This window comes from Anomaloglossus baeobatrachus, chromosome 2, assembly GCF_048569485.1.
Source record: "Anomaloglossus baeobatrachus isolate aAnoBae1 chromosome 2, aAnoBae1.hap1, whole genome shotgun sequence".
NCBI lineage: Eukaryota > Metazoa > Chordata > Amphibia > Anura > Aromobatidae > Anomaloglossus > Anomaloglossus baeobatrachus.
Window position 1 is genome coordinate 795,695,200 of NC_134354.1, and position 22,997 is coordinate 795,718,196.

The window sequence follows — 22,997 nt, forward strand, 5'->3', positions numbered from 1 at the left end:
TTCTTTTGGTGAGAATTAAAGAAATACACAGACATGTGATCCCCAAAGCTCTCCAGAGGAATTTAATGATAATCGGATCTTTTATACCCTCAGAATTATAGGCATATCATGTACAAAGGTAGGCGTGTCTTACACAATAGTAAATAGCAAAGTACATAACGGCATAATAACTGCAGACCCTCCCTGCATCCCCCCCATGCTTCATCACTGCTTTTAAAACGTTTTTGTTCCAAAAGTGAATTCCCACCTTAAAAACGTTTGGAAGGCCCAAAAGCATTAACTCCTTCCTTACTCCAACAATACCGACATCTGGTGAGAAACCAAGTGATACATATGTGCCCCATATATCATATACATACAGCATGTCCCAGTGATAAATGAGCCCCATATATCAAGTATCATCATTTATCATATACATATGTCCCAGTGTATCTCTCAGGAGATGGAGCCGCCTCTGATGATCGGGGATAATTATTGTAATGACTGTTATGTGATGGGGGCCTCAGGGACGCTGCACTGACACTGGCACCTCGGTGGGGCACATGAGCATCATGTGACATCCAGGGTGAAGCCCCCGAGGGTCCAAGCTGCACTATATCTAAACTGTTCATGCTGGCCTCATCACACACAGACCGCCCATCATCATCCTCCTCAGAACGGTGAGTTAAGGCTCCATTAGAGAGGAATGTTATATGACAAATGATGAGTGACATTATATGATGGATGATGACTGATGTGATATGACAGATGATGAGTGATAAAAAGGAGACAGCTGCACTCTGCAGTGCTAAGATATGGGGAGCAATGTATACGGGAATTTAGACCTGCATTACTGGTGAGAAAAACATGTAAAATTTGAGATACTTAGCACACAAAAATGGCCAGATGTTATGTGAGCCCAACAGCCTGCGGCAAGGCCACCGCATTTTTGTTGGATCCCTATCAAACTGAGGCTGAAGAGCAAGAGCTCAATCAGAAGGTACAACCCAGTAATCTAAGAAAAAGACTGATGGCACATCCTACCTTTCTAATGTGAACAGGAGCAAACTGAACATGAAGCACAGTAACAAAAAGCAGACAGCTGCACCCTGCAGGGCTACGTTATGTGGAGCAATGAACGTGGGAATATAGACATGAGGTGTAGATAGGAGGTGCCATCAGTCTCTTTCTTGGATTACAGGGCCGTGACTTCTGATTGAGCTTCTGCTCTTCAGCCTCAGGTGGTTTTAATCCTCCATTTGCAGGCTCCTGTCCACCCATAAATTGTAATTTATTTTTTTTAACCCAAACAGAGGCAATCATTTGATAGGGACCCAAGAAAAATGAAGTGGCCTTCCCCCTGGCTGTTGGGCTCACATAAATATCTGGCCATTTTTGTGTGCTAAGTATTTCAATCTTTACATGTTCTCCATAGCAGTAATGCAGGTCTATATTCCCATATCCATTGCTCCCCATATCTCAGCCCCGCAGAGTGCAGCTGTCTCATTTGTTTACTATCTTTCATGTTCAGTTTGCAGCTCTTCACATTAGATTACAGGATGATGAATGATACAGTACAGATAATGTAGTAGATGTCACCTGCAGTCCTATGTAACACCACAGTTAACACAGTGATATCTCTGAGTACAGATAATGTAGTAGATGTGACCTGCAGTCCCATGTAACACCACAGATAACACAGTGATATCTCTCTGAGTACAGATAATGTAGTAGATGTGACCTGCAGTCCTATGTAACACCACAGATAACACAGTGATATCTCTGAGTACAGATAATGTAGTAGATGTCACCTGCAGTCCTATGTAACACCACAGATAACACAGCGATATCTCTGAGTACAGATAATGTAGTAGATGTCACCTGCAGTCCTATGTAACACCACAGATAACACAGTGATATCTCTGAGTACAGATAATGTAGTAGATGTCACCTGCAGTCCTATGTAACACCACAGATAACACAGTGATATCTCTGAGTACAGATAATGTAGTAGATGTCACCTGCAGTCCTATGTAACACCACAGATAACACAGTGATATCTCTGAGTACAGATAATGTAGTAGATGTCACCTGCAGTCCTATGTAACACCACAGATAACACAGTGATATCTCTGAGTACAGATAATGTAGTAGATGTCACCTGCAGTCCTATGTAACACCACAGATAACACAGTGATATCTCTGAGTACAGATAATGTAGTAGATGTCACCTGCAGTCCTATGTAACACCACAGATAACACAGTGATATCTCTGAGTACATACAGTTAGGTCCAGAAATCTTTGGCCAGTGACACAATTTTGGCGAGTTGGGCTCTGCATGCCACCACATTGGATTTGAAATGAAACCTCTACAACAGAATTCAAGTGCAGATTGTAACGTTTAATTTGAAGGTTTGAACAAAAATATCTGATAGAAATTGTAGGAATTGTCACATTTCTTTACAAACACTCCACATTTTAGGAGGTCAAAAGTAATTGGACAAATAAACCAAACCCAAAAAAAAAATTTTAGTCTCAATATTTTGTTGCGAATCCTTTGGAGGCAATCACTGCCTTAAGTCTGGAACCCATGGACATCACCAAACGCTGGGTTTCCTCCTTCTTAATGCTTTGCCAGGCCTTTACAGCCGCAGCCTTCAGGTCTTGCTTGTTTGTGGGTCTTTCCGTCTTAAGTCTGGATTTGAGCAAGTGAAATGCATGCTCAATTGGGTTAAGATCTGGTGATTGATTTGGCCATTGCAGAATGTTCCACTTTTTTGCACTCATGAACTCCTGGGTAGCTTTGGCTGTATGCTTGGGGTCATTGTCCATCTGTACTATGAAGCGCCGTCCGATCAACTTTGCGGCATTTGGCTGAATCTGGGCTGAAAGTATATCCCGGTACACTTCAGAATTCATCCGGCTACTCTTGTCTCCTGTTATGTCATCAATAAACACAAGTGACCCAGTGCCATTGAAAGCCATGCATGCCCATGCCATCACATTGCCTCCACCATGTTTTACAGAGGATGTGGTGTGCCTTGGATCATGTGCCGTTCCCTTTCTTCTCCAAACTTTTTTCTTCCCATCATTCTGGTACAGGTTGATCTTTGTCTCATCTGTCCATAGAATACTTTTCCAGAACTGAGCCGGCTTCATGAGGTGTTTTTCAGCAAATGTAACTCTGGCCTGTCTATTTTTGGAATTGATTAATGGTTTGCATCTAGATGTGAACCCTTTGTATTTACTTTCATGGAGTCTTCTCTTTACTGGTGACTTAGAGACAGATACACCTACTTCACTGAGAGTGTTCTGGACTTCAGTTGATGTTGTGAACGGGTTCTTCTTCACCAAAGAAAGTATGCGGCGATCATCCACCACTGTTGTCATCCGTGGACGCCTAGGCCTTTTTGAGTTCCCAAGCTCACCAGTCAATTCCTTTTCCTCAGAATGTACCCGACTGTTGATTTTGCTATTCCAAGCATGTCTGCTATCTCTCTGATGGATTTTTTTCTTTTTTTTCAGCCTCAGGATGTTCTGCTTCACCTCAATTGAGAGTTCCTTAGACCGCATGTTGTCTGGTCACAGCAACAGCTTCCAAATGCAAAACCACACACCTGTAATCAACCCCAGACCTTTTAACTACTTCATTGATTTCAGGTTAACGAGGGAGACGCCTTCAGAGTTAATTGCAGCCCTTAGAGTCCCTTGTCCAATTACTTTTGGTCCCTTGAAAAAGAGGAGGCTATGCATTACAGAGCTATGATTCCTAAACCCTTTCTCCGATTTGGATGTGAAAACTCTCATATTGCAGCTGGGAGTGTGCACTTTCAGCCCATATTATATATAAAATTGTATTTCTGAACATGTTTTTGTAAACAGCTAAAATAACAAAACTTGTGTCACTGTCCAAATATTTCTGGACCTAACTGTATATACATCCCATAGGAAATATGAGACTGCTGTATGTACATCACATAAGAGCCACCAAGACTGCTGTATATACTTCATATAGAAGACACCAAAACTGCTATATATATATATATATATATATATATATATATTGTATATATGCCATATATATATGTGGGGACACGGGGCTCAGTGGGTGCTCTCATCCACTGAAACCCGCCGCCTTTAGAAAGACAGCGTGGCTCAGGGCTCATCCCAACTGAACGCCGGCCTCCTTAACCGTGGGCGTAACACTACTCAGACAACACAGGGTGAGGGAACCACAATAATTAGACTTTATTGGATCCCCAAACAATTAACGGCACATAACACATAACCAGCAAAACACACAAATGTAACAGGCAACAGAGTCTCACCCTTCCACTGGCTTACCAGGGATTAGAGTGTCCGTGCTTCAGAGGTTCCAGGGCTATTTACTCCAATCCAGCAGCACCCCGCTTTTGGCGGGCACCCACCGAGAAAGGAATAATGCCAGATTTAGGAAGCTGGCTGAGGTCTGCAAAGTCTGTAACAGGTAACTGAACTGTCCCAACCTGAGTGTCCTCCTTAGGTAGTCCTGGTATGATGATACAATCCTGGCAGCCGGAGTCAAAATCCCTAGGCTGTGGATATGGTCTCCAACCGGAACCGGAGTCCCTAGATTGAAGCCATAAGATATCCTGATCCTCTAGTCAGCTCCGAAGAGCTTAGACTGGATCCATCAGCATCCATCAACAACCTGGTGGCTTAAAGAAATCCCTTTTATAGCCACAGCCTTCCACTTGGATACACTGCGTCCTCATCGATTGGTTGGACAACATCGCCTCTCCCTTTGGATGAATCTCAAGCTGCATGGACAATGTTCATCCAATTGATGTCTACAGAAAGACTGAGGATATACATGTAGTCTGGAAGTCACCGACTAGACAATGGCTACTAAGGTAATTACATTAGCAATACACAACTACAATACAATGATTACTGGAAGAGTCTAGAGAAACAATATGTCTGGCTTTCAGTGGCCAACACAATTACATGAGTCAACAAGAGTCTTGTAAAAACAATGAGGGACTTATCCCCCGTCTATAAACAATCTATCATCCTGTCTGGCTGAATGTTAAGAAACTTTAACCCATGAGAGTCCATGTCGTCACATTCCTCCCCCTTCTTAATATTAGCCAGACATGATAGGCTTCCGATCATCCTTCTCCTCTTGACGGCATTGTCCTTTTTAATGGTGAGGTCAGCAACAGAGGCTCGCATCTATACACCTCCCCCTGATTACCTCCCCCAAGTTGAGCAGCCATATTGTGGACAAGCACTAAGGTGGGGTCCATGAGTTGGGCCTGCACAAATCTCCCACTATCAATCCTCCCCCAGTCAATAGCCACAGTGTGGTTAGGCTTACTCACGGTTCTTGGCTCAGAAGTGGATGATGGAGACCGGGAATGCAAACCATCCCTGGAAAAGATGTTAGAAAGATCCACATCAGGGTCCTGCTTGGCTTGGAGGTGGGTGATGGCTGCTTCAAACTGACTGGATAGTCCTTGTCCTAGGTCATTCTCCAAAATGACTGGTGTGAGCAGGTAATTCACAAGCCCCACTTTCACTTCCCTTTGAGTAGTATCCGAAACAACAGGCTTGGTGGGGCCATCTATGAACCCCACTTCAACTTCATCCTGGCTAGTCCCCGAAACAACAGGTGTGGGGAGGCTGTCCATAAACTCCATATGGACCTCTTCCTCGTCAGACCCCAAAGTAACTGGTGTGGGGACGGTGTCCATAAGCTCCACATCAGCCTTGCTCTGATTAGTCTCCACAATGACAGGTGTGGGGAGGCTGTTCACAAGTCTCACATCAACCTCTCCCTGGTCCTTTCCCGAAATAACAGGTGTGGGGACGGTATCCATAAGCTCCACATCAGCCTTGCTCTGGTCAGTCTCCACAATGACAGGTATGGGGAGGCTGTTCACAATCCCCACATCGATCACTTCCTGGTTGGTCCCCAAAATACCAGGTGTGGGGAGGCTGTCCACAAGCTCCACCTCGACCTCTCCCTGGTCAGTCCTTAGGTCCAACTGCACACATGCCAGAGGAATGTCTGAGCGCTAGCCCTCAGCCAGGGAGATGGATAATTGGGAATCTGGTACAGGGTCTTCTGGGGAAACAATAACTGGGCTTACCAGGGTAATGGAGGAACCAGTGTCTCGTAGTCCCTGGCTCTTGACCGGCTGAGCTGGTAGATGAGCTCCAAGCATGGGGCCTCGGTTTTGGAGACAATCTTTATCTATATGTCCATGGCGCCCACATGTATAACAGCGCCATAGATTGGGCGAGTCACAGGCCCTGTTTGTAGTCCTTTGTTTTGGCGCAGCTTCTGCTGGGTAGCGGGACCATCCTTCTCGACCGGCTGGTGCTAGCAGTACGGCAGCTGGAATCCCATAAACATATTCCAGAACATAAGCCCTCTCTTCTCTTGAGGATCTAGGCCCCAATGCATCCAACAACGCTGTGGCTTGGGCCATTTTGGACAAAGTTGATTCCCGATTGTCACTAGATCCATGATGTGGCACATAGTTTAAATCCTCTGGGTCAATATCGGCGGGATCCTCATCGTCCTCTGCATCATTCTGGGCATCCCAACGGACTAATTTCTGGATCAAGTCTCAGCGTTCCAGTAGATAATCTTTCGCCTCTGGCACAGATCCTGCAGCATCCATTTACTGCAGCGGTCGTAACTCCTCTCTTGTCCTTGTCCCATGGCTGAGCTGGTGGGGTTGGACATGGCAGCGTCCGAAACCTGAATGCCTCCCCTATGGCCTGCTTGGTATGCTTATGTGCCTCCCTGGTTGTTGAGCCCTGGACGGTGTCCGAAAACACCAATCCGCTGCAGCTCCCCTGGGTAAACCAGGCTGAGTAGTATCCCACTGCTGCCACCAATTGTGGGGACACGGGGCTCAGTGGGTTCTCTCGTCCACTGAAACCCGCCGCCTTTAGAAAGACAGCGTGGCTCTGGGCTCATCCCAACTGAACACCGGCCTCCTTAACCGTGGGCGTAACACTACTCAGACAACACAGGGTGAGGGAACCACAATAATTAGACTTTATTGGATCCCCAAACAATTAACGGCACATAACACATAACCAGCAAAACACACAAATGTAACAGGCAACAGAGTCTCACCCTTCCGCTGGCTCACCAGGGATTTAGAATGTCCATGCCTCAGAGGTTCCAGGGCTATTTACTCCAATCCAGCAGCACCCCGCTTTTGGCGGGCACCCACCGAGAAAGAAATAATGCCAGATTTATGAAGCTGGCTGAGGTCTGCAAAGTCTGTAGCCAGGTGACTGAACTGTCCCAACCTGAGTGTCCTCCTTAGGTAGTCCTGGTATGATGATACAATCCTGCAGCCAGAGTCGAAATCCCTAGGCTGTGGATATGGTCTCCTACCGGAACCGGAGTCCCTAGATTGAAGCCATAAGATATCCTGATCCTCTAGTCAGCTCCGAAGAGCTTAGACTGGATCCATCAGCATCCATCAACAACCTGGTGGCTTAAAGAAATCCCTTTTATAGCCACAGCCTTCCACTTGGATACACTGCGTCCTCATCGATTGGTTGGACAAGATCGCCTCTCCTATTGGATGAATCTCAAGATGCATGGACAATGTTCATCCAAATGATGTCTACAGAAAGACTGAGGATATACATGTAGTCTGGAAGTCACCGACTAGACAATGGCTACTAAAGTAATTACATTAGCAATACACAACTACAATACAATGATTACTGGAAGAGTCTGGAGAAACAATATGTCTGGCTTTCAGTGGCCAACACAATTACATGAGTCAACAAGAGTCTTGTAAAAACAATGAGGGACTTATCCCCCGTCTATAAACAATCTATCATCCTGTCTGGCTGAATGTTAAGAAACTTTAACCCATGAGAGTCCATGTCGTCACAATATATATATATATATATATATATATATATATATATATATATATATATATATACAGTATATATATCACATAGGAGACTCTGAGATTGCAGTATATACATAACAAAGAATACACGGAGACAGCTGTATAAGCATCACATAGGAGACACAGAGACTGCTGCATATATATCACATATTAGACACTGAGAATGCTGTATAAACATTACGTAGGAGAGATTGAGTCTTCTGTATATACATCACAAAGGAGACACTGAGACTGCTGTAATTAGATCTCAAAAGATACACTGATACTGCTGTATATACATCACATAGGAGACACCGAGACTGCTCTATATAATTATATATGATATACTGGTACTGCTGTTTATACATAACATTGGACACACTGAGACTGCTGTACATTGCACAGGAGACACCAAGACTGCTATGTATACATGACATAGGGTACACTGAAACTGCTGTATATAAGTCAATTAGCATACACTGAGAATGCTGTGTACATACAGTATATCACATAGGAGACTCTGTACACCTCACACAGGAGACACCAAGACTGGTGTATATACATCACACAGGAAACTCTGAGACTGTTTGTCATGTAAAACTCTTGAAGGGTCCTCGCCCCCCCTGTCTGCCATCAGCCACAGATCGTCATGACGATTATATGATCGGCCTGAAAGTTTAGGTATTTATGACTTTGGGTGATGGTAGAACTACAGCCAAAAGATGCAGAGAAAAATAATCCTTTGTTCTGTTTGAGGGGAAAACTTGTAAAACTGTTTTTAAGCGCTACGTTAATGCTAGAAAAATTAAAGGCATATTGCCAGGATCCCTGTTGAGTGCTGAACCCAGCGCACCACTTAGCTTTCCTGGAAGAGCGCTGGTAGCGCAACAAATGAGTATTGGCCAGTAAAATCATGCTAGATGCGTTGTGTTTGGTATCTATGTAAATGTAAAATCGAGATATAAAATATGACGCTAATATCTTTCACCTGTGTGGCCCAGGGGCAAAGATATGTGAAAATCTAGAATTAAAGAACTTTGTGACTATCTCGGCACAGCCCACAAGAGACTGTAAAATGAGGTCACAGAGTGGAGTTACCTAAGGGCATAAAAGCGACTAGCTCCTTGATGGGGGGAGTCAGTACTGGAGGGCATCAGTAAGTGGTGATGCTGGCCGTCTCTCTCTACCATCTTGGAGTCCCTCCCTCCCTAAATTCAGACGTCACATCTATGGCACTAGTTTAGTAAGTTTCACATTTATACCTTTTATTTTTATGTAACTGTCTATACGGTATTTGTATTGTTCCCTTTTGTAAATTCTTGTATATTTCTTAAACACTGCCTATTTTCGGATTAATTATATAAAATTTAATAGCTTCTTTCCTCATGCTTTATATACGAATCCAGAAACCCAAAGGGCCTTATGCTATCTGAAACGGGTGCCTAGCTCCCTGTAGAAAGTCTGGGTGGTGGCATATATATTCCATTAGCGGGAATCGGTGGTATATACATTTACCCTTGCTGTGAGACCTCCAATATTTGGCATTATTAGCTCAGCAGCCTCATTTTATGGATTGTCCTGTAGTACCAAAAGTGGCCTGCCGACAAGGGGGGCGCTAGCGAGTAGTCGTGTTTGTGACAAATCAGCGAACAGCTGCGGGATATATGAGTGACTCCCCCGGCTGTTCATGACACTGTTGTATATACATCACATAGGATACAGTGAGACTTCTGTATGCATCACAAAGGATACACTGACACTGCTGTATACACATCACATAGGCGACACTGAGACTGCTGTGTATACATCACGCAGGAGACACAGAGACTGCTGCTTATACATCCCATAGGAGACACTGAGACACTTGTACATACATCACATAGGATACATGGAGACTGCTGTATACATCACAAAGGATTCACTTAGACTGCTGTATATACATCACATAGAAAACACCAAGACTGCTGTAAATATATTATAATGGAGACACTGACACAGCTGTATATACACCACATAAGTTACACTGAGATTGCTGTATATACATCATAAGGATTCACTGAGAATGATGTATAGTTGTCGCGGGCGGCGGGGTGCTGCGCTCGCTAACGCTTGGGTCCGGCGCTGCTGCTGCTGCTCGGTGGCTCGAGCGGTGGGCCGGATCCGGGGACTCGAGCGGCGCTCTTCGCCTGTGAGTGAAAGGGGTAGTTTGGGTTTGGGGATTTAGTCCGTGACACCACCCACGGGTTGTGGTGAGGTTGGGGCACCACCGCTGCTGGTGATGGGGATCCCGGGAGTGATGGTAGGGATCAGCTGGGATGTTCTTTTCTCCCTCCGTAGGAAGGGGTTGGTGGTCCCGGGGCCCGGTGAGGTGACGGGGAGGCAGGGGTGGCAAGGTGCAGGGTCGCAAAGTACACAAAGTCTTTGGTAAACTAAATGGCTGGATGGACGGGTCCCACAGCCGGCTGCTGTAGTTCCTCCCGGACGGTTGGTGGTGGCTGCCTTTCCCTGCACCTTTGTGTATGTTCGGTCCCGATGGATTCCCCCCGGTAACCCGCTCCCCAGCGTATATATGTGCCCGAGGAGCCCTTTTGCCTGCAGGCTCTGGCCCTTGGAACTCTAGCTGTGGCGGTAGCTGTATTTCCTTCTACTGGTCGGACGGTTGCGTTCCATCGGTTCTTGGCTGTTAGGAAACCCCTGGGGTTCCGGTCACTGACGGATTTGACCTCTAATGGCGACTCCAAGCCTGGTCGGGGTCCGTAGGCCCTGCCTGTGTGTGCTGGCTTCACTTCGCTCCCCGGTTCGGTACCGGCGGGCCACCGCCCATCCCCGGTCCTACGGTTCCACGTTGATCTGCCTCTCCTGCAGACGGCCACCACCGTCTGCCAACCTTGCTCTTAGTGCCCGGGCCACACACCCAGACACGGTCAGTTTGCTCCTCCACTACTACTCCACTCCTCTCTCCTTCACTTCCCTAACTGAACTCCCTTCCTTTTCCCGCCTCCAGGACTGTGAACTCCTCAGTGGGTGGGGCCAACCGCCTGGCTCCACCCCACCTGGTGTGGACATCAGCCCCTGGAGGGAGGCAACACGGATTTTGTGTCTGGCTGATGTGCCTGTCTCGGGGTGGAGGTGTGTGTTGCAGTACCTGTGACAACCTGGCTAGTCCAGGGCGCCACATATACATCACACAGCATACACTGAAACTGCTGTATATACATCACCTAAGAGGCAGTAAGAGTAATTGTTGTGTACATCTCAAAGGATACACTGAGACTGCAATATGTACATCACATAGGAAACACTGAAACTGCTGTATATATAGTCATGGCTGAAATTGTTGGCACCCTTGAAATTATTCCAGAAATTGATGTATTTCTCCCAGAAAATTATTGCAATTCCACATGTTTTGTTCTCAATTCGAACAAGTGACTTTTGCTTGGGAATCAACCTAGTAACAAAATGCGATATTATGGATTGTGAGAACAGGTTGTGATTTGTAGTCAGGACGAAGAATATTATTCCACCATCAAAAGCAAAACAGTAACAATACAGTGACGGGAATCTGCAGAACTAATCATGTGCTAAATAGCTGCAAGTCACATCTATGTATGCGGAGGCAGTGTGGATAGACTTCAAAACGCGTCCAGAAAAAACTGCAGAGCTTTTTACCCATTCCTCCTGGTTTCCTCTTACTTTCCATCAGCAGCAGCGTGGATTTACCTACTTCATTCCTTTCATCCCTACAAGTTCTGACCTCCGCTCCTCTGGACTCTGCTGCAGCTGTTCTTAGACAAAGCCATGTCCTCATGTTGTGGTAACCACAACCATACAAGGTGAGGAAGTCACCCTTACATTTTGATACTTCGGATAACACCCTATTGCGCTCTCTTTAATCCCTTGGCTCCTGTTTTTTATTGGGTGCTGGTAGCGTACTGGCCTATTGTACAATAAAAATGTCACCGCACAATTTGTGCCCCTATTTCTTATCCTTCAAAGCTGGGAGCTATGATAGAGCCAAGAAGTAGGTAGACCACCAGGACTCACCACAACTCAGCACTAAGCGTCAGTCCTGGTGGTGGTTCTTCAGCTTTGAGGGTTTATGAGATGATACTGTAGTTGGGGTTTTTAAACTAATTATTTTGCTGTTTTTTGTATATTTTAGGTGTTACTGAAGCCAAGAAATGTCAAACCTTACAAGTTCTCCCCCTATGTATTTTCTACTGCTTGGACTTCCCGGCTTGGAATCCTGCTATTTTTATATAGCCTTGGTCTTCTTCCTTGTGTATTTGGTCTCTGTGATAGGGAATGTGACCCTTCTCCTAATCATCAGAATTGATCGCAGCCTCCATGAGCCCATGTATATCTTTCTTTGCATGTTGTCCTGCATTGATCTTGTATTGACCAACTCAACCACACCTAAGCTCTTGAGTATCCTATGGTTTCAGTCCCATGAAATAATGTTTGAGGCTTGCCTCATCCAGATGTTCTTCATCCATTCTTTTGCCACCATGGAGTCCGCCATACTTCTAGCCATGGCTTTTGACCGATACCTGGCAATCTGTAACCCACTGCGGTACAATTCATTGCTGACAGATCGCCTTGTTTTATGGATCTGTCTTGGCTCTTTGGGTAGAGGGATAGTCGCGGTGCTTCCTTTGCCAATTCTCTTTCGGAGATTATCACTCTGCTCACACAATGTCATCCAACATTCATTCTGTGACCACATAGCTGTGGTGAAATTAGCTTGCTCTGACTCTACGGTTAATAGTATTTATGGACTGGTGGTGGTTCTTCTCATCGTAGCCGTAGACTTGGTCTTCATCGTCTGCTCTTACCTTCTCATTCTTCGAGCAGTATTTAACTTGTCCTCTAATGAAGCCAGATTCAGAGCTCTCAGTACTTGCGCCTCCCATATTTGTGCCATCCTGGTCTTCTATGCCACTGTGGTCCTCTCATCAGTTGTCCAAAGGTTCGGAAAAGCCATCCCTGCTTATATTATCATCTTGATGGCCAACATCTACCTGCTGCTTCCACCATTCATAAACCCCATTGTGTACGGCATCAAAACCAGGCAGATACGCAATCGGGTGAAAAAACTGTTTCACTGCGGTAGAAATTCTGAGTGACTGCAGGTCTCTACAGGAATAGCATGCCACTGTCTTCAGTCACCCATATGTACACTATCCCAGCAGGGACAATAAAGCCATTTCAGTCACAGTCATATTGGTCTTTCATCTTTCAATTTCTAGAACTTGATGAAGACTGGAAGAAATCTGGACAAACGCAAAGTGCAAGAAGATGAGGTCTGGAGGAGGATAAGAGTAACACAGCGTGAACTGGTCTCCCCCAGCCCAACCGTGCCAAGACTGACTGCAAAGTGAGAAATGAGCAAAACTATGGGATGGAGTGATGGGCTCGATGGCACAAGGGTCACTTTATATGAGGATGTGGTCTGCAATTAGAAATATGGATGTTAGTCTTATAGTCCAGAGACATGGTGCAGCACGAGAGAAATCCTATAGATAACAGTGAGAAATTGTAATGAGAGATGATGAGCTCTTTGGGTCCGTGGCCAAATTGGATGCACAAGGAGAATTAGCAACAGAGGTAACAGCACAGAGGCAGCATGGGGGGAAGTCAAGGGGGGGGTAATGGCAGAGCGTTGGGTGCCAGTGTATGGAGTGGCTGCACCCGGTCCATACAGGTGCCGGCTGTGCTATACAGACGGGATCAGTCATTCCATTATACACTGTAATACACCAGAACTGCAGTATATAGTACAAGCAATCAAACATTTATAGGTTCAAGTCCCGAGGTCACAAAAAAAAAAAAAAATATTCAAAAAGGAAATAAAAAATAAAAGATTTAAATCACACACTATTTTTCCACAAAAAGACAAACCCAAGCATACTTGATATTGCCACGTCTGTGAACATCTGATCTATCAAAATATTATCATCGATGGAAGAATTAAAAAAAAATAAGTTACAGGTGTTAACAAATGGTGACACGGGGCAAAGTTTGTTGTTTTGGTGTTTTTTTTTTTACAAAATTCTGAAATATTTTTCACTATTAAAACATAGAAAATCCCCCTTATGTTTAGTATCGCGGTAACTGCCGGCATCTTTGTAGAATGAAGTTTCCTGGTAATTTTACCGCACGCTGGACTCTGCAAGAAAGAAAGAAATGGTGAATTGTAGTTTTCACCACAGGTAATTATTTTCCTAGTTTTTTCAGTTCATTATATGATAAAATATAATCAAAACTACAACAAAAAACATGCGAAACTCTGATCAACTGAAAGCCGCGGCCGCTGTTCACTGCTGTGCTAGTGGCGACATGCAGCCCCACGTGTGGATCCAGAAGAAGCGCGGCAGCAGGCTGAGCGGGGATGATGTGGCGGGGGTGCTGGATGCTGCTCGCTGCTTAGTCCATGGCCTCTGCAGCTTCTTACAAAGGACGCCGGTGCACGGTGGGCCCCGGTGTAAAATTTGGACCTGAGCTGAGAGCTCCCACCTGCATAAATATGGACACTTGTAGTGTTTTAAAGCCTATAAAGACACATGTGTTGACCCCCTTCCAAAATGTAATAATATCCCCCATCCTGTACATATGTCACCTATTCTGAGACTCTTCTTGGTAAATATGTCTTCCATAAAGATATATATGTCCTCCATCCTGGGGCCATTCTGGTAATTTTGTCCATTATTTATTTATTTATTTAATTATTTATTTTACTCACTTATATAGCACTATTAATTCCACAGCACTTTACAGATGTGCTCATCACTGTCCCCATTGGGGCTCACAATCTACATTCCATATCTGTATTTTTTTTTGGATTGTGAGAGGAAACCAGACAAAACCCATGCAAACACGACGAGAACATACAAACTCCCTGCAGATGTTGTCATTGGTGGGAACCTGGTATACAGTATATGTCCCCATCCTGGTATATACAGTATGTCCCCATCTTGGTATATTGGTCAGCATCCTGGTATATGTCTCCCATCCTGGTATATATGTCCAGTATTCAGGGCCCCTTCTTGATAAATATGTTCCCCGTCCTGTTATATATGTACCTCATCATGCACCACATATGTGTACTCCATCCTAGTATATATGTCCCCATCCTGGTATGTATGCCCCGTCCTGGGCCTCTTCTTGGTATATATATCTCCCATCCTGCTATCCATTTCCAAAGCCTGGTCCCATCCTAGTATATATGTCCCCATCCTGGTTTCTATGTTTCTCAGCCTGGGCCTCTTCCTGGTATACATGTCCCCATCCTAGTATATATGTCCTTATTCTGGTATATATGCCCATCCTGGTATTATGTCCCATCTCCTGTTATATTTGTCGACATCCTGGTATACAGTATATGTCCCCCATTCTGGTATATATGCCCCCATCCTGGGTGACTTGGCATATATATCCCTCATCCTGGTATCCATTTCCCAAGCCTGACCCTATCCTGGTATATATGTCCCCATCCTGATTTATATGCCCCCCCAGCTAGGGCCTCTTCCTGGTATACATGTCCCTATGCTAGTATATATGTCCTAATCCTGGTATATATGTCCCTATCCTGCTTTATATATCCCCATCCTGGTATACATGTCCCCATCCTGATATATATGTCACCATCCTAGTATATATATCCTCATCTTGGTATATGTTCCCATCTTGGTATATATGTTCCCCATCCTGGTATATATCCTGTAATCAGGACCTCTTCTTGGTAAATATGTACCCCATCCTTTTATTTATGTACCTCATCCTGGGCACCATCTTAGTATATGTGTACCTCATCCAGGTATACATGTATATGTCCCCATCCTGGTATATATGCACCCATCCTGGGCCTCCTCTTGGTATATATGTCTCCAATCCTGGTATCCGTTTCCTAAGCCTGTCCCTATCCTATTATACATGTATAAATGTCCCCATCCTGGTTTCTATGTCCCCCAGCCTGGGCCTCTTCCTGGTATACTTGTCCCCATCGTAGTATAAATGTCCTAATCCTGGTATATATGTCCCATCCTGGTATATATGTCCCCATCCTTTTATATATATATATATATATATATATATATATATATATATATATATGTATATGTCCCCATCCTGGTATATATGTCCCTAATCCTTGTATAAATGTCCCCATTCTGGTATATATGCTCCCATCTGGGTATATATGTGCCCATCCTGGTATATATATCCCCTATCCTGGTATATATATATATATATGTCCCCTGGTATATATGCTGGCATTCCAGTATGTATGTCCCCCATCCCAGTATATATGTCCCCCATCCTGGTATATATGTCCCCCATCCTGGTATATGTTTTCCCATCCTGGTATATATGTTGGCATCCTGGTATATATGTCCCTAATCCTTGTATATACGTTCCCATCATGATATATATGCCCCCATCCTGGTATATATGTCTCCCATCCCGGAGAGAGAGAGGAGAGAGCAATGCAGCCTCATTCCGTGAACTGCTCCGATTTTAGAGGTGTGTCCCGCGGCTCACAGCTGATGTCCGGCTCCTCCCCTCAATGCATAATTAAGTTAAATTATAATTATAAACATATAATAATTATAATTTAAAATAAATTAAATTCTTTACTGGGACAGCCAGGACTCGAACTCGTGAATGAACTCTTCTTAGGCGGGAGCTCTAACCATTGAGCCACTGCCTCTCATGAAAAGCATAGGAAGATTTGGTCATCTTTACCTCTATATTGCAGTAGACAATCTAGAAGCAGATTGTTCAGCTACAAGTATGGATGGATGGGCGGGTGGACGGATGGGCGGGTGGACGGACGGGCGGGCGGATGGATGTATGGGTGGACGGACGGGCGGAAGGACGGACGGACGGACGGATGGATGGGCGGGCGGATGGATGGATGGGTGCGCAAACACTGGCAGTACCGCACTCATCACCGCACACACGCAGGCACTACAACCCCCATCATCCTCCCCTCAGTGCAGAATTAAATTAAATTATAATTATAAATAAATAATAATTATAATTTAAAATAAATTAAATTCTTTACCGGGACGGCCAGGACTTGAACTCGTGAACTAATGCTTCTTAGGCGAGAGAACTAACCATTGAGCCACTGCCTCTAATGAGAAACAGGCAGATTTGGTAATCTTGACATCTGCATTGCAGACTGAAGTCTCTGATGACAGCACGATTCACTTCAGGTGCTACGTGGAGCTGATACAGCGTGATCGTGTTCTACGGCGCTCCCTGTCATCTTCATGTAGCAGAGCTGACAATGTCGTGTGGATTACTTCAGACCTGGATTGTTGTTTGGGGATTAATAAAGAGGTAAATGAGGGGGTTTTTGTCTTTTATTACAAATAAAGGATTTTTCGTTGTGTGTGTTTCTTTACTTTCACTTACAGTTAAATCATGGAAGGTATCTCGGGTAGACGCCTGGCTGATTAACTCCTTATTACCCCGATTGCCACCGCACCAGGGCAATTCGGGATGAGCTGGGTAGAGTCCCGGGAAAGTCGCATCTAATGGATGCGGCAATTCCGGGCGGATGCTGGCTGATATTGTTAGGGTGGTGGGCTCCCGATAACGTGACCTTCCCCATCCTGACAATACCAGCCTCCAGCCGTGCGGCTTTATCCTGGCTGGTATCAAATATGGGGGGAACCGCATTTTTATTTTTTATTATTTATTTATTTATTTTACTGCACGATATAGACCGGCCCACCAGCGGCTGTGATTGGTTGCAGTGAGACAGCTGTCACTCATCGTGGGGGCGTGTCTGACTGCAACCAATCATAGGCGCCGGTGGGTGTGGAAAGCATAGAATAACTGATTGAATAATGAAGCGGCAGCCATTTTCAAAAGATGAAAAGTCGCCGCAGATTTCTGACAGCCGTGCAGCGAGACGCACGTGATCAGTGAGTAGGAAAGAGAGAGGGATTGTGCTGGGGACGCAGGACGCATGTAAAATGCAAGGTGCGCACATACTGTGAAAACCACGCTTTTGGTGATCGAACCGTTCTTGAACGTAACTCAAACTGATGAACTTTTAGCAAATCGTTCGAGTTCGGCGAACGACTCGAACACCCCCCAAAATCACTCGAACATGAAATTGGCAAACTTCGAACCTCGAACATCGCTCAACTCTATTGCCTGCAGTGTCCCCCATTATTAATATTGCCTGCAGTGTCCCCCATTATTACTATTGCCTGCAGTGTCCCCCATTATTAATATTGCCTGCAGTGTCCCCCATTATTAATATTGCCTGCAGTGTCCCCCATTATTAATATTTTCTGCAGTGTCCCCCATTATTACTATTACCTGCAGTGTCCCCCATTATTAATATTGCCTACAGTGTCCCCCATTATTACTATTGCCTGCAGTGCCCCCCATTATTAATATTGTCTGCAGTGTCCCCCATTATTACTATTGCCTGCAGTGTCCCCCATTATTAATATTGTCTCCAGTGTCCCCCATTATTAATATTGTCTGCAGTGTCCCCCATTATTAATATTGTCTGCAGTGTCCCCCATTATTAATATTGTCTGCAGTGTCCCCCATTATTAATATTGTCTGCTGTGTCCCCCATTATTAATATTACCTGCAGTGCCCCCCATTATTAATATTACCTGCAGTGTCCCCCATTATTAATATTGTCTCCAGTGCCCCCCATTATTAATATTGTCTCCAGTGCCCCCCATTATTAATATTGTCTCCAGTGCCCCCCATTATTAATATTGTCTCCAGTGCCCCCCATTATTAATATATATATTAATAATGGGGGGAATTTGTGAGGGATCTGGTATATTTTGCTGTGGTCTTGAATATGGCACTTTCCATTGAGCTGCGGTGGACGTTTCCCCCAGAGCAGAATATTGGAGGTCTCCGGGGGGCGACGCTCGTTACGCCTGCCTCTTCTCCCGGGGGTCCCCATGGCTCCCGCTGTCTATAAATTCTTCTCACTGACACTTGTAGGAATCTGCAGCATCACAGCCTGGACCTGACACAGGTGAGAGGAAAGTGTGTGTGTATTCAGTGCCTTGAAAAAGTATTCACACCCTGTGAACTTTTACACATTTTTCACATTACACCCATGAACTGAAATGTATTTTATTGGGATTTTAGGTACAAGTTGTGGTGATGTTTAGGGAAATGATTCCCGGTTTTCTAAATATTTAGTGCATATTAATGTGAATCTAGTGAGGTGCGTTTGTATTCAGCCCCCTGAAGCCTGATCCTGACCCCTTCCATACTTTGCCTCCTCCTGGGTGATTCCTCCTCAGTATAACCACAGCTGATCTGTGAAGACCTCAGAGGTTTGTGTGAGGAGATCAGGGATCACACAGGATCCGGAAAACCAAGGATCGGACCCGCAGGCACCAGCGCAACAAGTCTCCGCAAGATTCCTGTACATCGTGACTGCAGCACGTATCCACAGGACATCGCTGTGTCCTACGGCTCTATTATATTCCACGTCCAGCTTAGCTGGCTGAATCTTCTACATACCAAATAAGAGTCATTCATCCACTTCATCTTGAATATACATATATACACACTACATAGAGATAATCCGTGATAAAGGCTATTATTTAGCCGAAACGTCGGAGGTGTATGCGCAGTATGAGTATATACAGAATCTTTTTGTATCATTTTCTACAAATTCTGTTATTAAAAGTAGACATTTACTCTTTTGTGCAAAAAATCTATTTCTGTGCCAGAGATTACTTTTACCATTATTACTCATTTTCTCCTGAGCACCAAAAATACGACAGTTGAGCTACTTTACTTTCCCCCACCAGACAGGTCAGGGATCAAACTGTATCAGAAAAACCAAGGGACACACCAGACAGGTCAGGTATCAAACAGCATCATAAAAACCAAGGGACACACCAGACAGGTCAGGGATCAAACTGTATCAGAAAAACCAAGGGACACACCAGACAGGTCAGGGATCAAACTGTATCAGAAAAACCAAGGGACACACCAGACAGGTCAGGGATCAAACTGTATCAGAAAAACCAAGGGACACACCAGACAGGTCAGGGATCAAACTGTATCAGAAAAACCAAGGGACACACCAGACAGGTCAGGGATCAAACTGTATCAGAAAAACCAAGGTACACACCAGACAGGTCAGGGATCAAACAGCATCATAAAAACCAATGGACACACCAGACAGGTCAGGGATTAAACAGCATCATAAAAACCAAGGGACACACCAGACAGGTCAGGGATCAAACAGAATCATGAAAACTAACAGACACACTAGACAGGTCAGGGATCAAACAGCATCATGAAATCCAAGAAACACACCAGACAGGTCAGGGATCAAACAGCAATTAAGAAATAACATCTGGAACACCAATTCTGAGTCTGAACTGGGTGCAAAAAATCTACACTATATGGAGAGAAGGTATGCACACCAGTGACTATGTAAGGGGAATATATAAAAAGCCGAAACTGCTGTGTGAATACTGACATGAAGAATCCAATAGCTATATGTAAGAGTGAAAATGTGAAAATGGAATCTGCATTACTGCCATGAACATATGAATCAAGAGAAATTTAGCTACTGAATTGATCAATGCAATAGAGCCCCAACACTACACCAAAGTATTTCTCTACGTTGGGGTCCCTAGCTTGTGTGTGTCCTCTCATGCAGTTACAAAACTTACCGTGTATGGGAAGCTGAGACCCAGGCTATTTATGCGTATAATGTGAACTGCAATAGGTGTGAGTGTGGAGGGTTCATAAACGAAAAACTACAAATCAATTAAGAAATAACGTCTGGATCTCCAATCTTTCATGTCAGTATTCACACAGCAGTTTCTGCTTTTCATATATTCACCTTACATAGTCACTGGTGTGCATGCCTTCTCTCCATATAAGGTATCAAACTGCATCATGAAAACCAAGGAACACACCAGACAGGTCAGGTATCAAACAGCATTATGAAAACCAAGGAACACACCAGACAGGTCAGGGATCAAACTGCATCAGAAAAACCAAGGAACACACCAGACAGGTCAGGGATCAAACTGCATCATGAAAACCAAGGAACACACCAGACAGGTCAGGGATCAAACTGCATCATGAAAACCAAGGAACACACCAGACAGGTCAGGGATCAAACTGCATCAGAAAAACCAAGGAACACACCAGACAGGGATAAAGATAAGAAGAATAAAGTACGGTTAGGATATAAAAAAATAGCCCAAGCTGTGAACATCTCACCGAACACTTTTCAATACATCATCTAAAAGTCGAAGAAGTATGGCACAACTGCAAACCTACAACACACAGCATCCACTGAAACGGACATCGCAAAAAGAAGAAATGTAATGAGAGAAGCAGCCGAGAGGCGCAAGGACACTGGAGTAGCAGCAGAGATCACAGCTCAGAGGGAGAATCAGTCCACAGGACGACTGTTAGTCGTAGACTCCACAAATCTGCCCTCTATGAAAAAGAGGCAAGAAGAAGTAATGTAGGGTTCACAGCAAGCAGTGAAAGAAGGGACACCTCTAAATGTGCGGAACTGGTAGAGACTTCCCCCAAAAGACTTGTGCAGTAACTGCTTGTTCCGAGCTGATGGCACTGCTGGACATCTTCTGATTTTGAAGTGACATAACATTTTGTGTCCTTCATCTACTGCACTACATTTTCTTGACTAACCCGTTTATCAATGGTCCTTAATGCTGCAGGCTGCTATTTTGAGGCTGGGATGCCGGCCCAATAACCATGGGGCTCCCCAGCCTGAGAATACCAGCCCCCAGCTGTCTGCTTTATCATAACTAGGTATCAAAATAGGGGGGGACCACACGCCATTTTAAAAAAATGATTTATTCAAATATTTTTTTTTAAAAAAAAAGCCAACTGCGGTTCCTCTTATTTTAAATCACACCCAAGATAAGCGCACAACTGGGGGCTGCAGCCTGTAGCCGTATACTTTATCTGTGCTAGGTATCATAATATCCCTATTTTTTGTATTTTTTTGTATTTATTTATTTATTTTTGCATAAATATAGACACGCAGACAGCATTTGCAATTGAAAGCAGTCAGACATGCTGTCACACAGGGTGGTGGTACAGTCTGACAGCAACCACTCATAGACGCCGGGATTGGAAGTGGCAGGGGATGCTGTGCATATGTATGAGCGATAATCAGTGGCCCCGGAAGTAGTTACAGCAGCACGGAGACTGGTAAGTATAAAGTCACCCTAGCCCCTAGCATAGCGCATATTAACGCCGTGTACAGATGAAATCAGCATCTAAGCAGCGATCACCAGCGCTGTGCAGTCTAGAAAGGGGCTGACATACTGATGCTGCAACTGGTGGGGGCTGAAAGTAGAGGGGGGCCATGCCAGCTGTTAAGGTGCAGAGTATAATGAAGCCAATCTGGCCTAACGGCCATGGCCAGACGGCCTCCATTATACTGCTTTTCACCTCCATATTAGTGAACATCTCGGGGAGCGTTCCTGGAGCCCCACTGCCGGCAATAGAAAGTGAAGTAGCAGAGGAGCCGCATCCCTCTCAGTTTCCTGCTCTGCACTTTCTCTATGACTGAGCTGTCATGACGACCTCCTCATGCCGGCTGAGGTATTTAGCATGTACCCGTCGCCCAGAGGAAGCGGTACCGCGGGAGATTGAAGAGGTGAGTGTTTTCTTTTTTTAAAATACTGCGTGAGAGTTTGTGGGGGCCATTATACTGAATGGGAGACTATGGAGGCCATCACACTGAGTGGGTGACTGAGGAAGGCCATTATGCTAAGTGAGCGGCTGTGGGGGCAATTATACTGAGTGGAGGACTGTGGGGGCCATCACGTTAAGTGGTGGACTGGGGGGGTCATCCCATTGAGTGGGGGACTGTTGATGCCATCATACTGTGTGGACAACTTTGGGGGCCTCACGTTGAATGGGAGACTGTGATGGCCATCACATTGCGTGGGGTACTGTGGGGACCATCACACTGAGTGGGGGACTGTGGGGGTGATTATCCTGAATGGGAGACTATGGGGGCCTTTTCACTGAATGGGTGACTGAGGAAGGCTATTTTACTGAGTGGGGGACTGCGGGGGCCATCACAT

The 22,997-nt window shown here is 44.9% G+C and overlaps 1 pseudogene; it reads left to right on the plus strand.

The window, feature by feature from the left end:
- The first annotated feature begins 12,077 nt into the window (after positions 1 to 12,077).
- On the plus strand, positions 12,078 to 13,277 carry LOC142290110 (olfactory receptor 52K2-like; annotated as a pseudogene).
- Positions 13,278 to 22,997: the final 9,720 nt, after the last annotated feature.